Source organism: Vicugna pacos, chromosome 30 (genome assembly GCF_048564905.1).
Source record: "Vicugna pacos chromosome 30, VicPac4, whole genome shotgun sequence".
Taxonomy (NCBI): domain Eukaryota; kingdom Metazoa; phylum Chordata; class Mammalia; order Artiodactyla; family Camelidae; genus Vicugna; species Vicugna pacos.
The window spans coordinates 34159038-34177008 of record NC_133016.1 but is presented as its reverse complement, the minus strand read 5'-3'; the positions used below and the strand labels follow the sequence as shown (position 1 = coordinate 34177008).

At 33.2% G+C, this 17971-nt stretch overlaps 1 long non-coding RNA gene across 2 annotated transcripts; it reads right to left on the bottom strand.

The window, feature by feature from the left end:
* Window positions 1-3230: 3230 nt before the first annotated feature.
* Window positions 3231-4885, bottom strand: LOC140690398 (uncharacterized). Of its 2 annotated transcripts, none has more exons than XR_012065667.1 (2): window positions 4636-4885; window positions 3231-3557 (listed from the first exon to the last, which is right to left on the bottom strand). It is a non-coding gene; the product is annotated as an uncharacterized lncRNA (long non-coding RNA). The 2 variants fall into 2 exon arrangements; XR_012065666.1 differs by having other exon boundaries at window positions 4511-4773.
* Window positions 4886-17971: the final 13086 nt, after the last annotated feature.

The following is a 17971-nucleotide window of genomic DNA, read 5'->3' as shown; positions in this document are numbered from 1 at the left end:
CAATGTTCATTTTTTCCCATGTCATTTCTCATGATTGTTTCTGCAGCAAGTAAAGTTGAGTCATGATATACTTATCCTAGGTAAAGATACTAATAAACAAGTGATTCTAATAAATAATACATAAAGATACCAATATAATTAGTGTTTTATCATGCCTTAAACTTTCTTTTTGTTAACAGCCCACTGCTTCTGTAGGTTTGAATAGTTCACTCTGTGTATTAATCTGAGAGTAGGGAATGTATGCAAAATTTAACCCTGGCTGCTATTGCGGTGAGTGATAAAGTTCACTGTGTCTGAAATATTGTCTCATCTACATGACATCATCAGTAAGAAAGGAACATGCTAGGTTGGTAAACATCTCAGCATGGTAAAATCTCAGAACTCCTAAAATTCTTAACTGTTTTGCAATGGGAATGCAATACTGGCAAATGTTTGATTTTGGATAACAATGTGGTGTTTTCTCATTGTTGCATTTGGGGATGTGAGGAAAATCCCTGAGATCCACAACAAACAATCTTGCACAAGTGCTGGGCAAAGAAGTGTAAAGGTTCTGCATTATTAGGACTGAGGGCTGCTTTCAAAATGATGACTGCACTCACTCTATTCCAGGTAGTCCAAGGAAAGTAATGTTACTGCAATTTCTAGGAAAACAGGAATAAGTCAGTTGTTCAGTCTCTATAAATTAGTCAACGTGTGTTCAAAGCAAAACTAAGTTGTGCCAACAATGAGAATTAAAAGAAAAAACACTAAGATATAAGCTTAAATTAAAAAGGAGACACAGTACTGTGCTGGGCTCTGGGGACTGGAGAATGTATATGCCTCAGTCTAATTAAAGGTTTCAGTGGTTTTACCCTAACATCAGCTCAGGATTCAATGAACAGGTAATAATTAATACACTGGGAGAATTATAATCTACCTCTCCCTGATCGGTAGAGAATCTGATGGCTCAGTGAAATTCTTAATTCACAGAGATTCTGCCAGATGCAGAGGAATAATTCACTGATGGCTCAACTAAGACAAGCTTAGTTAATGCTTAACAATCCATCTTGACACACACACAGTGGTAGACAGATTTGTAGTATTTAGTGGGAAGAATTCAGTGGGCAGAGCTCAGGGAATAGTTTTCAAACACCAGCCAACTTTTGTACTTTGCCAATAGTCTAGCTTTTCCCAGGTAGAAAACAACAGATAGACTAACAAATAATATTCTTCTTTAGGATTTCTAATTTTGAAAGTAAACTGTTGCTTTTGACTTATCAGTATAGAACATTGTTAAGATGATCACGGTAAGACCCACTGTCTAATAAGAGAGATGGAAACTAGCTGCTGAACCATCCCATCTGAACCCCAGACTGCTAATGTAAACAACAACATAGCCACCATCATATTTGTGCTGACAAACTTAAAATCTTGATGTTTCTGTTGTAGGAACAACCACTGCTGTCCATACACAGATCTCCTACTGCAAGTGGTCTCTTTTCTTCTCTTGGTAAAGGACATATTGGCGGAATGTTGCGTGAGCTTACCCTGGCCCATTTGCCAATTCTCAAGATTATCAAAGGCTTTATTCACAATTGGTGACACATTTTTGGACTCAATATTGCCATTTCATTCTTATCAGCTGACACTGGATGCATGATTATGACCAGAAGCCTTAGATACCCTGACATTGCCTACAAATTTTCCAGCATTTCAGGGCATTTCACATTCTGAAAATGCTTCACCTTTTATTTTAAGTAAAAGGGAATTACTCATAGTCTTCCATGAATATTTTATATTTCTTAATATCTGCAGAAATTTTATATTCTTGCAGTTGGACAAATTTTAAATTCTACCACCCTCACCTCCTTCTAGTCCACACATTTTAGATTGCTATTTAGTTTCTGAATATGACCACCACTACCAAGGTTCTAGTACCTCTTAGATACTTCCTGTGTTAAGGTTAGAAGTGGCAAAATTTGTGTGGTGTCTATAAACCTGTATTAAATATATGCAATGGCACTGTCTCTTCTGGACGAAGCTCTGATTCTAAGAAGTAAATTAATTAGAAGGCAGTATAGTTATTGGTATGGGGAAGAGAATCAGCTATTTTGGGGTGGGTGGGTGATGAAGAGACAGGAAAAATTCCAGCAAATGAGAATGGAATGCTTTAGGCCTCTGGAGGCATGAATTAAGAAGAAAATAATACTTTGTCTCCTGTACCTACCTCCACTACTGTCTTGAATGACTAGTCCATGGGCTATGAAAAGAGCTAGTTTGTGGTGAAGAGTAAAGACCATAACGAAATAGTTTGAAAACCATGAGAGTTTTGTTGCTTCAGGAAAGTAGATTTTGCTTAAAGTCAACATGTATTTTTCATTCACTAAATAATAAAATGCATCTTGTGGCACGTGTTGTGCTTACAGTGCTGGTATCCAAGTTAGACAAGGAAAGTTGGATAGAAAACATCTGGAGGAGGTGGTTTCTGTTCTGAGACTGGGAAAATCTAAGTAGGTAAATGGAGGACATCCTAAGTCCAAGGATGAGATGGAGCAACAGTTTTGAGGTTGGAGTTAATATGGTTGACAAGCATTTGCCTGGATATATCTCCAGATACAGTGAAACATAAAGATATTCCAAGGTAGCCAGATGCCAGATCTATAAAGAAATGACTAAACTATGTTGAGATGTGGACTTAGATTTGGAAATGCTTTAAGTGCCCCTCTGAGGATGTAAGCATATCTTTGGCTGGAACATAAAAGCAACATTAAATTTTCACTAGAAAATATAGTGCAGACCCTTGAGGGAGGAAAAGAAAGCACCAATTGAAATGCATTGAGAACAGCACAAAGAAGACCATAGAAAAAATTACTTCTTAAATTCTACCTCATGCTGAATGTGCCATCTGAGATTACATCACGTGACTGTTATGATTCCAGGGATGACATAATAGAGACCATGACTCCTGAGCCGGTTCCTGCATTTATCTCCTGTTCCAACCTATCATAACTTAACACTTTAAATACTTTCCAGGATCAACAAGAAACCACTTAGTACTGTTCCCTCTCTCCATGTTTTTGTCTTTTTCCAAATTCTTCCATTTTCTCTTCTTCCTTACAAAAAATTATATAAATTTACTCACATATTGTTCCATCAAATGATCATATCAATCAAATATCTCTTTTTTTCTTTAAATGCTAACTTAGTCTCGAGTTTAAATCTTTACTCTATTTTAAAAAATATAAGGACAATACAGGTACACATTTATGTTTATTGTTCAAATAAGAATATTGCAGATATATGTCGACATTTGCCATCATAAATTTTAATCTTTGCTATCCTGCATAATCTGGTAGTCCTCTGGTAGATCAATTGTAATTAGGATGACGTTATTAAACTGAAGATAGCTGATGAGTTGGCCTTGAAAGAGAGGTAGTTGATGTATCAGCTATCACTGGCAATGGAAACCGTGGGTTGCTCCCTGGTTGAAGTTTAGAAAAACGACCTTCATGGGCAGATATGTTGTGATATCTATTTGGAAAAGTAGAAGGCTCCACCATCAGTCCAAAATAATTGCCCTGTATGGGAGACAAGATGCTGTAATGAGAAATAGAAGTTGTAGTTGTAATGAAGTTCACAGCACAGCCATTTGCTTCAGTTTAGCTGCTTTGGGAGTGCCTGTGGATAGTGGTCAACTGATTTAAAGTAGCACATTGATCCACTGCAATTTGTTCTCGTGGTCTAACTGACACTGATGATGAAGGAGAAAAATCACCTCTGATCGGGGTATTTGTATCACCAATTATATGGCTAGTAGAGGGCTTTCTGTTAAGAGGCATGTTTAAATTAGGAGAAGGTAAAAATGCACTTTCTCCACTAGTGTCAGCCACAAAATCAGAATTATGATTATCTATATTACCCCCTCCTATAAAGTGCTTCTTGTTGAAATCTTCAGCCAATGAAGATACCAGAGAGACATTTTTAATCTCAACTCTTATTTTTATTCTCACTAAAATTTGGGGACAGCCTCGTTTAAAATTTGAAATATGGTAGAATTGCAGCTACAATCAAAGTGGAAAGATTTTAGTAATATTTTAAACCAAATTAGAAGACTACAATAAGCCTAACCTATAAAACCTCAGATTTCACGTTTACAATGCAAAGATAATATCATCAAAATATGAGCAATTCTGACTATTTTTTGAAATTCCTTATTTCGAATATACACATTTAAATAATACAGTCATCAAATTTAAGAAGTTAGCATTAGCAGTAACGGTGAAAGCCACTTTTGAAAACAGCTTTAATACCTTTATTTAGATTTCTGTTAAGATTCATAGTTGCTAGCAAAGTTTATCATAATCTTGACTACTTAAGGCACTATCCTCATTTTTATAAAAAATTAAGAATTATAGCCTTAGTAGTTTTATACAATTTTCAAAAAAGCTTTCCATTTATGTTACCATAGATTGATGTACAAAATTAAATTTTATATCTAAGTTACCAAGTTGTAACTAAACTTTGTGAATACCTTGTTTAAAATATAGACTTCTTTTTCTTCTGCCATAAAGACAGCTAGACAAGCAGATCTTTGAAAATTCTGCTGCAATTACCTAAACCCATAAAGCTTTAGCTGTATAACTAAACTTTTCATACTTCCAGGTTCAAATATTCTGAAAGGGGCCTTTCTTTCCAAAACTTCCTTCTTAAAGACATCTTCATCAATCACTATGGAAGATCCATTATCATCCCACCAGATGGATTTAAATTGGTCACCCCCATACATTTTCCAGAGTTTTCTTGGAAATTTCAGAGAACGAAAATCATTATCTCCAACTGGTTCAGAGTCACAATGTGTGTAACATGGTCTTTTTATCAAGGATCCTTCTGACAAAGTCAGAGAATCAATTTCTTCAATCATAGACCTCAAGTCCAAGTCCCCAGAGAATATTTGATCACAAAATAGAGATCTACTGGAGTTTCCTGAACCAGTTGACCCATCTTTAGGAAACTTATCTTGAATTTCTGAAGAAACAAGTGCCATCTCAAATAACTTTTTCTGCAGCTACTTTTCTATTCTGCATGGTTTTGAGCACTACAGCTTCAAATGCTGCTCTGGCAAGCCTGCACATTTAAACTGGTAGGCCATCACAATGGTTCTCAACCTGAGTAGCTGTGACATCACAAAACGTCTGGTCTCCTAGCAACCCAAGATTAACATTCAGCCAGTGTTTCCTTCTCATTCATCCAGTGAAAATGAATCATATAAGATGCTTATTTTTATAATGTGATCTGCAAATATTATCCCCACAAAATCTTTTTAAATAATTTAATTTTGGGGTCTATGAAATAAAAAAAATTCTCCTTCCTTTTGTACACGAATTTATACCAGTTTGGTGAACAGAGTATAAATAATGCTCAAAGTAAATAAAATAATTTTAAAGTTTTGGAATTTAAAGTGAAATTTGTGTAAAACTTGTACAGAAAATTTATAACTATTTCATTATCTTTTGTAATTAAAGTGAAACATAAGTTGATTTGGAAATGGAAGTAATTATTTATCTGTGTACCTTAAAAAAGTAGCTCTATATTCAAAACATGAGCAGAATAAATGTCAATTTCTTTGGTATGTTTATAAATAAATGGTAAATATTTATGAATTAAAATTATAAAACTTTAATCAATCAAATTTAAGAAATCTCAAAGTGGGGAAATTTTGTTTTTAATTGTACTTCAGTGCTATATGTAAAACTAATGTAATTTAATATTCTACTTTAAAATTACACAAGAGAAAATCTTATTGTATACATACAAATGTTTATTTTTACCATTCTTTCACTCAGAGGTTTTTCAGTCCCTAGAAGGAATAAATTTTCCTGTCATCTTTATAATCCATACTCTTTTGGATTCTGTTAAGTGCTCCAAAATGATGTTGATAAATACACTTATGCACAAGATCCTGGGTTCTATAAGCAGTGCCTCCATTAAGGGGCAAACAAACAATCAAAAAAACAAAGAAATAAGTGTATATGTGGGTTGGTGTGGAAAACACCACATAATGCATTTTAGGAAGCATTATGTTTCCCAGTCCTGAATCAGTTGGCATTGTTAATATAATATGGCATTTTAAGACAAGTGATTTGTGCACTAATTGTAAATAATAGCTATGTTCTGTATCAGTAAACTGTAGTAAATTCAGTTCTACCAAGAGTTATATTCTTTATTTAGAAATAATTTCCATTAAACATAAGCCAAATTCAAAATGAGAGACAAAATTTTTAAATAAATAAATGTACACTCAAGCTACAATGTATATTTTTCCTTCTGTATGTGTATATTACATTCTAAATAAATATTAGCAACCTGATTTCATGGCATATTATAAGTATTATAAACTATAGTTAAGTTTGATTTAGTCCTGTTTCATAAGTATTATTTAACAAATGCAAATCAATATATGTGATACCATCAATTAAAAAACAGAGAATTCAAAAGTGACAATCTCAGAAAATGTAGGAAAATTATTGACAGAACTGATCTTAACTTTTGTATACAAAAAAATCTTAACAAATTTGCTTTAAATAAAATATAACTAAACATAATAAAAGCCATATATGAAAAACCCATGACAAAAATCAAGTTCAATGTTAACATACAGGAAGGTTTTCTTCTGGTCAAGTAATAAGAAAAAGTAGCTCATTTTCACAAGTCCTAAATTACACTACTCAAAGTCCTAGCCAGAAAAACTAGTCAAGAAAAATTATATAAGGCTTCCAACTAGTAAACAAGCAGTAGAATTTTTACAAATGACATAATTATACACAGATGGAAAACTCCATTTACTCCTCCAGTGAATGCTAGAAATAATGAACAAACTTAGCAAACTTGCAGAATACAAAATCAATATACAAATATATGTTGCCTGTTTATACACTAACATCACATTATCAGAATAAGGAATTAGGAAAACAGTTGTGTGTACATTTATACCAAAAAGAATAAAATAGGAATAAATTTGATAAGTGAAATAAAAGATCTAAACATAGTTCTATAAATTAAAGGTGTAATAAATATAAGTATACAAAAGAAATAAAAGATATTCTGTGCTCATGGATTGCATACAATGTGAGGAAATACTCTAATCTATGTTTCACATTTTCAATCTCCCCAGCACTACATATTGAGGAGAATGTGTTTTCTTCATTTTATACTCTTGCTTCATTTTTCATGGGTTAATTGATCATAGGTGTGAGGGATTATATCTGGTTGCTCAATTCTCTTCTATTGATTGGTGTCTGTTTTTGAGCCAGAATCATGTTGTTTAAATTACTAAAGCTTTGTAGGACTGTTTAACATCAGAGAATATTACACTAATTGATTTAATACTCTTTTTCAAGTTTATTTTGACAACTCATGATCTTTGTAGTTACATATATATTTTGAAGTTATTTTTTCTATTTAATGCAAAAATCTCATGGGTATTTTGACATGAATTACACTAAATGTAGATTGCTTTGGGTTGAATGGTTGTTTCAACCATATAGTTTCACATCATTAACATAAGAGATCTTTTCATTTCTTTGAATCAGTTTTAATTTCCTTCATCAATGGTTTCTATTTTTTAACGTATAGTTTTTCATCTTATTCGTTGTTCATTTGTATGTATTCCTTACATATATATATATAATTATATACATTATATTTGTAAACACATTTCCTGCACAAATACAACAGTCAGAAGGCAGTGACAAGACATATTCAAAGTCCTGAATGAAAGAAAGCTGTAATCTAAAATAATTTATCAAGCAAGGCTATCCTTTAGAATAGTAGGAGAGATAAATAACTTCCACAAAAGCAAATACTAAAAGAAATTAGCGACAGAAATAGAAATAATGAAAATCTACTCTAAGAAAAAAAGAAGCAGTATGCCATAGAAATGAGAAAGGCATTATTAAAAAAGTAATAGCTACAATGACTTACAATAGAATAAACATGATGTTAAAAAGAGGACCTCAAAATTTTTAAGGGTTAGAGAGTGAAATAGGAAAATACAGAGTATTTTCTTCTTGTTTCTGTTCTCTTTATGATGGGTTAGAATTTGTATTCCTATCAGTTAAAATAAACAGATACAATAACTGGTCAATATACATACAAAAGAGGTTAACCATAAGTCAAAAGCTTACAATGAAGTCACAAAGACAAATAGAAACCAAGATAATAAAAGAAAACTTATCAAACCACAAAAAGAAAAAGAAGTGAACAAAAAGGAAATACAAAATCAAATGGAAAATGTTCAAAATGGAAATAAACACCAGTCTCTCAATAATTATCACAAATGTTAATGCACTTAGTGATTCAATCAAAAGATATATATTGTCAGATGGGATAATATAACAAGACCCTACATTTTGAAGCATACAAGAGACCCAATTTTGTAAGAGGAATACACATCAATTGAATGTCAGAAGATGGAAAAATATATTCCATGCTAATGGACATGACAAGAAAGCAGGACTAGCAGTACTGACTTCACACAAAAGAGACTTTACAAGAAAGGCCATAGAGAAAGATAAACAAGGACATGATATGGTGATTAAAGGAGAAATACAAAATGAGGGTTTTATACACATTAAGATACATGCACTCACAACAGGAGCACCTAAATACATAAAGCAAATACTAATAGATGAAAAGGGAGAAACTGATGGGAATACAATCACAGTAGGAAATTATAACACCCCATTATCATCACCAGACTGGTCTTTCAGACAGAAAATTAATAAGGGAACAAAGATACTAAAAGATATGATAACATAATTGGATTTGGTTTATATTTTCATAACAGTACTTCTCCCCAAAACAGAATATACATTCTTTTCCAGTGCACATGGAATGTTTTCTAGGAAAGATTATGTACTCAGGCACAGAAGAAGCCTTAACAAATTTTAGAAGATAAAAATTATTTCAAGTATCTTTTCTGAGTATAATAACATGAAACTAGAATTCAATCACAGAAAAACAGAGAGAAAAAATGACAGCATGTAGATTCAACAACATGGTACTAAAACAAGGGGGGGAGCTGATGAAGTAAAATAAGAAATTTAAAAAAAACCTTGAGAAATATGACAAAACACTATGCAATGTTTATGGAATACAGTTAAAGCCGGCTTAAGAGGGAAGTTCATAGTGACAAGGCTCTCCTCAAAGTAGAAGAGCAATTTCAAATAAATAATCTAATGTTCTATGTAAACTAATCATGAAAAGAAGAACAAACAAAACCAAAAGTCAACAGAAAGAGGGAAATAACGATCAAGGAAGAAACAATTGAAATATAGATTAAAAATAGAAAAAATCAAACAATTCTTTGACATAGTAAACAAAATTGACAAAACTCTGGACAGACTCATCACAAGAATAGAGAGAGAACACAAATAACATAAGAAATGAAAATGGAGAAACTATAAATTCTGCAAATAATTTGGAAAATATAAGGGAATACCATGAGCAACTATATGGAAACAAATGGGATAACCAGGAAGAAGTGGAGAAGTTTCAGGAAATATTCAGCCCACCATTTTTGCATTAAGAAGAAACTGACCATTTGAAAAGACAGATCACCAGAAATGAAATAGAATTATCAATAAAATAAAAAATCTCTGCAAACAAATATTCAGACCCAAATAGATTCACTGGGGAATTTGACCAAACATAGAGAGAAAAAATCCATAGCACTCCTCCTCAATCTCTTCCAAAAATTGATATGGAGAGAGTACACCCAAACTCAAACCATAAGGCCAACATCAACCTGATACGAAAACCAAACAAAGACACTACCCCAAAACAAAACTATAGGTCAATATCATTGATAAACACAGATGTAAATGTCTTTAAGAAATTATTAACTAACAAAATCTAACAGCATGTAAAAAAAGATTATACACCATGGTCAAGTTAGGTATTTCCCAGGAACACAAGGATGGTTGAACATATGCAAATCAGTCAATCAATTTTGATACAACATATCAACAAAAGAGAGGACAAAAAACCACATAATCATCTCAGTAGATAAAGAAAAAGCATTTGATAAAATTTAACCACTATTTGCTATAAAAGTCCTTATCACAGTGGGCACAAAGGGACCATATCTCAGCTAATGAAAGCTATTTATGACAAACATATAGCCAACAAAATACTAAATGGTGAAAAACCAAAACCCTTCCCAGAAAAACCTGAGACAAGTCAAGTTTGCCCATTCTCACAATTTCTATTCAATATAGTCTTGGAAATCTTAGCCACAACGATCAGGCCAGAAAATGAAATAAAAGCATTCAGACTGGAAAAGAAGAGGTAAAATTGCCATGATAAGCAGACATGACTCTATATATAGAAAACCGAAAAAGCTTCACAAAAAAATTACTTAGGCTAAAAAAGGAACTGGGCAAGGTACCCAGTGTAATGTAGGAAAACCAATTGCATTTCTTTATGCTACTATTTAATCAACAGGAAAACAAAGTATAGAAACAACCGCTTTTTTAACTGCACCCAAAACTATAAAATGTTTAAGAATAAATCTGACCAAGTAGGTGAATGACTTATACATGGAGAACTAGAAAACATTGATTGAGGAATTCAAAAAAGATCTGAAGAAGTGGAAAGATACCCAATGAACTTGTAATGGAAGAAACAATATTGTTATAATGCCCATACCGCCCAAGGCAATCCACAGACTTAATTTGATTTCCTATCAAATTATTCAAAACATTTTTTTTGACTGAAACAAATACTCCTAAGATTTACACAGAGTCATAAAATATCCATCATTTCCAAAGCAATATTCAAGAAAAAGAAAGAGGCTGGAGGAATAAACCACCAGGTCTCCAAACAATATTGCAGAGCTATAATAAACAAAATAACATGATATTGATACAGAAAAAGTCATATGGACCATTGGAACAGAATAGAGGGCCTAGGAATAAATCTTCAGGCCTATGTTCAATTAATCTCTGACAGAGTAGCCAAGAATATGACAGAGAAAAGACCATCTCTTCACCAAATGGTGTTGGGAAAACTGGATAGCAGCATGCAGAGCAATTGAGTTAGGACACTCCTTCACTCCATACACAAGAATAAGCAAAAAATGGCTTGAAGTTTCAAATGAAAGGCAAGACACAGTAAATCTCCTAGAAGAGTTAATACGCAAAACACTTTGAGATAAATCTCAGCAATGACCTCCTAGAACAGCCTACCCAGGTAATGGATGTAAGAGCAAAATTAGTAAATGGGACTTAATTTAACTTATAAGCTTTTGCACAGCAAAGCAAACCAGACAAAAAGCAAAATGACAACCTACAGGATTAAAGAAAATATTAAGAAATGATGCAACTGACAAAGTCTTAATTTCCAAAATACAAAGACTTCATACAACATAATAATAATAAAAAAAAAGAAACCCAATCTGAGAATGGGCAGAAGCCCTAAAAAAGCAATTCTCCAATAAAGACATACAAATGATACATAGATATATGAAAAAATAAATTGCTCAGTTTCATTATCAGAGAAGGGCAATTCAAAATTATAATGAATTATCACTTCACAATACTCACAGTGGCCATCATTCAAAAGTCCACAAACAACAGATGCTGGGGAAGCTGTGGAGAAAGGGAACCCTCCTACACTGTTGGTAGGAATGTAGTTTGGTGCAGTCATTGTGGAAACCAGGATGGGGATTCCTCAAAAGAATAAAAACAGAATTAAGATACAATCCAGCAATCTCACTTCTGGGTATATATCAAAGGGAAGTCTAATTCAAAAAGACTTCTGCACCCCAATGTTCTTAGCAGTGCTATATACAAAAGACATGGAAGCAACCTTATCGTCCAACAACAGATGACAGTATTCAGAAGTTATGCCGTATTTACACATTGGAATAATATTCTGCAATGAAAAATGGTAAAACTATGACATTTGAAGCAAAATGGATGTCCCCAAAAGTGTCAATCTAATTGAAAAATGCCAGAAAGAGAAAGAAAAATAATACATGACATGACATATGTGGAACCTTAAAAAAAAATTTGGATGAGAACACTACAATTTTATCTACAAAACTGAAACACAGTCGCAGATCTAATAAACAATTTTATGATTACTTCTAAAAAGGGCTGCGAGAGTATATATTTGGGAGCTGTAGATTTATAAAAGCTATCCACTATATATAAAAATAGATTTTTTCAAAATTTGTTTTCTATGACACAGGGCAGTAAGTTAAATATCGTGAAGTAAACTTTAATAGGCTCACAAATATATGCATGTATGGGAACACTGTGCTATACATCACAGATTGACACATTGTAAATGGCAGTATTTCAATGATAAATAAATGAATAAATATGTAAATAAATAAATAAATAAATAATAACTAAATAAAAAATATTTAATAATAAATGAAATACAAAGATTCACACTTCTTAACATTACACATCAAGAATCTAGGTGAAAACAAAGAATAAAGAAGAAAATTAAATGAATGAGAGTAAGTCAAATAACAAGAGAAACAGTTGAAAAGATAAAAAAATATACTTAACTCTGTTTCTTTTTAACATAAAGTGGACAAAAGTTTAGGTTGTCTAAGAAAATAATGACTCAGATAATATTAGAAATAAAAGAGAAGATATTACCACTGATGTTGTAGAGATGCAAATCATCATAAGAATTTACCACTAGCCAACAATTTGAATGACCTAGAACAAAAGACATATTTCCAGAAACATATGTCTTCCAATACCGAATCAAGAAGAAATAAGAAAATTAAACAGGGCAAAAGAGTGTAAGAGTACAAAAATAATGCAAACTTTCCAAACTAGTAAAAATTTACAAGACGAATTTTCTGCTGAATTCTGTCATACATTTGAAGACAATTATTCACCAATTCTACCCCAAATCTTCCAAGAATTTGAAGGGGGTGAAAGATTCCAAACTTGTTTTATGATGCCAGATTTATTTGCATAACAATGCTAGAAAGGACATTATATGCAAAATATAGAATATTATCCCTGATGAACATATGTGCCAAAATTCTCAACAAAACACAGGCAAAATGAATTCAACAACACATTTAATGTATCATACACATACATGAGTAAAGGGATTTATCCCTGGGTTTAAGGATACTTCAAAATATTCAAATCAATAAAGGTGACATGCCACACTAATAGAATGAGAAATAAAACACATAATCATCTCAATAGGTGCAGAAAGAGCATTGTATATAATGCAACATCCTTTTATGATACTCCCAACAAATTAAATTAACCCTGTCAGTGGCACGATATCATATACACACAAACACTGTGTGGAGAGAAGCGAAGCAGTTCTCTGTTTATTGATTCTTAGAAGAAGGTTTTATATAGGACATGCACAATGCCTCACATATCATCTAAGTTATAACAATGTGAATAAACATAAACTATTTATGTCCCCATGCTCCTGCAGTAAGCACAGGATGTTAAATAATCAAGGATTGTTTTAAAGTTCATCACGGAAATTCATTAAGTAGGCCATCTCTTATGCAGCCGGCTGTGCCTGTCTTAGTTTGTCCTCATCTGAGGATCTTACCCAGCATAGGCTATCCAGCCATCCATACTAGATACATTGATTAGGCCATTTTTTATCCAGCCTGGATATGTGACATTCCTCACAGCTTGTTTATCATTTCAGCCCATGGGCTTATTCTCTAGAGCCTTCAGACAGGGGCCTACACCCAACATCCCTTGATAGCAAACTGGATGAAAAAAATTTGATGTATATATGCACTGGAATCAATACTTTGCATTCCTATCAAGAGTGTCCACGGTGTTCCTTGTTCTCCACAATCTCACCATCATTTATTTCCTTTCTTTTTGATGAGAGCCTTCTGACAATTGTCAGTTCTTGTCTCATTTATGGTTTATGACTTTCCTAATAATTTATAAATCTGAATATAATTTCATGTGTCATTTAGCCAACCATAAGTTTTCTACAAAAAATTGATTCAGATCTATCTGTTCATTGCTATGAACTTTTTTTAATTGGATTGTTTGGTATTTTTTGTTGTTGTTGTGGGGTAAGAGTTTGCCATATATTTTGGATATTAACACTAGTTTGGAAAATATCACTTGAAAATATATTCTCCCATTGTGTTGGTTGACTTTTCATTTTATTGATCATTTCTTCAGCAGTGTAAATCTGTTTACAGTGATACAATCATATTTTGTTAGATTTGCTTCTGCTTCCCTTGCAAGAGGAAACATATGTAAAATCAAATTAAGTCCAATGTCAGAGTGTACTTCTTATGTTTTACCCTAGGATTCTTTGTTTTCAGGTTTCATCTTTTATATGCCCAGGAATGGGATTGCTGCATCATATGATAGGTCTATGTTTATTTTTTAAAGAACTTCCATACAGTTTCCAATGTTGTTGCACCAATATTCATTCCCACCAACAGCGTTGGAGAGTCCCTTTTTCTCCACAGCCACCTTAGACTTTATTATTTGTAGACATTTGCATGACAGCCCTTCTCACTAGTGTGAGGTAAAACATTACTTTATTTTTGTCTTCCCTTTGTATAATGATTAGCAATGTGAGCATAACTTTATGTTCCTGTTTGTCATTTGTGTGTCTTCTTTGGAGAATTGTCTTCTGCTCATTTTCTGGCTGAGTTGTTTGTAGATTTTTGAAATGGAGTTCTATGAGCGATGTGTGTATTTTTGAAATTAGCCTCTTGTTAATTGAATTGTTTCCAAATGTTTTCTCCCATTTGGAATTTCATCTTTTCATTTTGTTTACTTTGCTGCGTAAAAGCATTTAAGTTTAATTAGGACCTTTTTGTTTATTTTGCTTTTATTGTTTTCAGCTTGGGAGAGGGACATAAGAAAATTTTGCTACAATTTATGTCTTGTTTTGCCTATGTTAGTTTCCTGGAGTTATATTTTGTCATATATTAGATTCAGATATTTAAATCATTTTGTGTTTATATTTGTACAGTGTGTGGGAGTGTTCTTTTTTGGGTTTTTTTTTAACATTTTGTATTGATTTATAATCATTTTACAATTTTGGGTCAAATTCCAATGTTCAGCACAAATTTTAAGTCATTTATGGACATATACACACTCATTGTCACATTTGTTTCTCTGTGATTTAGCATAACATTTTGTGTATATTTTCCTGTGTTATACAGTGTAATCTTGTTTATCTACTCTACAATTTTGAAATCCCCATCTATCCCTTCCCACCATCTACCACCCTCCTCACCACAATTCTGTATTCTCTGTCCATGAGTCTATTTCTGAACTGTATTTTTGCTTTGTTTTTGTTTGTTTGTTTGTTTTTGTTTTTCTTTTTTAGATTCCACATATGAGCGATCTCATATTGTATTTTTCTTTCTCTTTCTGGCTTGCTTCTCTTAGAATGACATTCTCTAGGAGCAACCATGTTGCTGCAAATGGCATTATGTTGTTGGATTTTATGGCTGAGTAGTATTCCATTGTATAAATATATCACATCTTCTTTATCCAGTCACCTGTTGATGGACATTTAAGCTGTTTCCATGTTTTGGTTATTGTAAATAGTGCTGCTATGAACATTGGGGTGCAGGTGTCATCCTGAAGTTGATTTCCTTGTTGATACAAGCCCAGGAGTGGGATTCCTGGCTCATATGTTAAATCTAATCCTAGTCTTTTGAGGAATCTCCACAATGTTTTCCACGGTGGCTGCACCAACCTGCATTCCCACCAGCAGTGTAGGAGGGTTCCTCTTTCTCAACAGCTTCTCCAGCATTTGTCATTTTTGGATTCTTGAATGACTGCCATTCTGACTGGTGTGAGGTGATACCTCATTGTAGTTTTGATTTGCATTTCTCTGATAATTAGTGATATAGAGCATTTTTTCATGTGCCTTTTGATCATTTGTATGTCTTCCTTGGAGAATTGCTTGTTTAAGTCTTCTGCCCCCTTTTGGATTGGGTTGTTTATTATTTTCTTTTTGAGTCGTACGAGCTGCTTATATATTCTGGACATCAAGCCTTTGTCAGTTTCACTTGCAAAAATTTTCTCCCACTCTGTAGGTTTCCTTCTTGTTTTACTTCTGGTTTACTTTGCTGTGCAGAAGCTTGTAAGTTTCATTAAGTCCCATTTCTTTATTCTTGCTTTTATTTCTTCTAGGAGAAAATATTTGAAATACATGTCAGATAATGTTTTGCCTATATTTTCCTCTAGGAGGTTTATTTTATCTTGTCTTATGTTTAAGTCTTTAATCCGTTTTGAGTTGATTTTTGTATGTGGTTTAAGGGAGTGTTTTAGCTTCATTGTTTTACATGCTGCTGTCCAGTTTTCCCAACATTTGCTGAAGAGACTGTCTTTTTTCCATTGTATATTCTTGCCTCCTTTGTCGAATATGAGTTGACCAAATGTTTGTGAGTTCATTTCTGGATTCTCTATTCTGTTCCATTGGTCTATATGTCTGTTTTGTTACCAATACCATGCCGTCTTGATGACTGTAGCTCTATCGTATTGTCTGAAGTCTGGGAGAGTTATTCCTCCAGGCTCTTTCTTTCTCTTCAGCAATGCTTTGGCAATTCTAGGTCTTTGATGGTTCCATATAAATTTTATTATGATTTGTTCTACTTCTATGAAATATATCCTGGGTAACTGGATAGGAATTTCATTAAATCTGTAGATTGCCTTGGGCAGTGTGACCAGTTTAACAATATTGATTCTTCCAATCCAGGAGCATGGAATATCTTTCCATTTTTTAAAGTCTTCTTTTATTTCCTTCATCAACGGTTTATAGTTTTCTGTGTATAATTCTTTCATCTACTTGGTTTGATTTATTCCCAGATATTTTATTATTTTGGGTGCTATTTTAAAGGGCATTGTTTCTTTACTTTCTTTTTCTGTTGATTTATCGTTAGTATAAAGAAATGCAACTGATTTTTGAAAGTTAATTTTGTAACCAGCTGCCTTCCTGAATTCTTCAATCAAATCTAGTAGCTTTTGTGTGGACCTTTTAGGGTTTTCTATATATAGAAACATGTCATTAGCATATAATGACACTTTTATCACTTCATTTCCAATCTGGATCCATTTATTTCTTTCTCTTGCCTCAGTGCTGTAGGTAGGACTTCCAGGGCTATGTTGAATAGGAGGGGTGATAGTGGGCATCCTTGTCTTGTCTCAGATTTTAGTGGGAAGCTTTTGAGTTTTTCAACATTGAGTACTATGCTGGCTGTAGGTTTGTCATATATAGCTTTTATTATGTTGAGATATGTTCCCTCTATACCCACTTTGGCGAGAGTTTTATCATAAATGAGTGTTGAATTTTATCAAATGCTTTTTCTGCATTGATTGAGATGATCATGTGGTTTTTGTCCTTTCTCTTGTTGATGTGATGTATTACATTGATTGATTTGCGTATGTTGAACCAGCCTTGTGTCCCTGGGATGAACCCCACTTGGTCATGATGTATAATCTTTTTTATGTGTTGTTGGATTCAATTTGCTAAAATTTTGGTGAGGATTTTGGCGTCTATGTTCATCAGTGATATTGGCCAATAATTCTCTTTTTTTGTAGTGTCTTTGCCTGGTTTTGGTATCAGGGTGATGGTGGCTTCATAGAATGTATTTGGGGGTATTCCCTCCTTTTCAATCATCTGGAAGAATTTGAGAAGGACTGGTATGCGTTCTTCTTTGTATGTTTGGTAGATTTCCCCGTTGAAGCCATCTGGTCCTGGACTTTTATTTGTAGGGAGGTTTTTAATTGCTATTTCTATATCCTTTCTAGTGATCGGATTGTTCAAGTGTTCAGTTTCTTCTTGATTCAGTCTTGGTGGACAGTATGTTTCCAGAAACTTGTCCATCTCCTCTAGGTTATCCAGTTTGGTTCCATATAGTTTTTCATAATATTCTCGTATGATATTCTTTATTTCTATTTTGTTTGTTGTAATTTCTCAGTTTTCCTTTCTT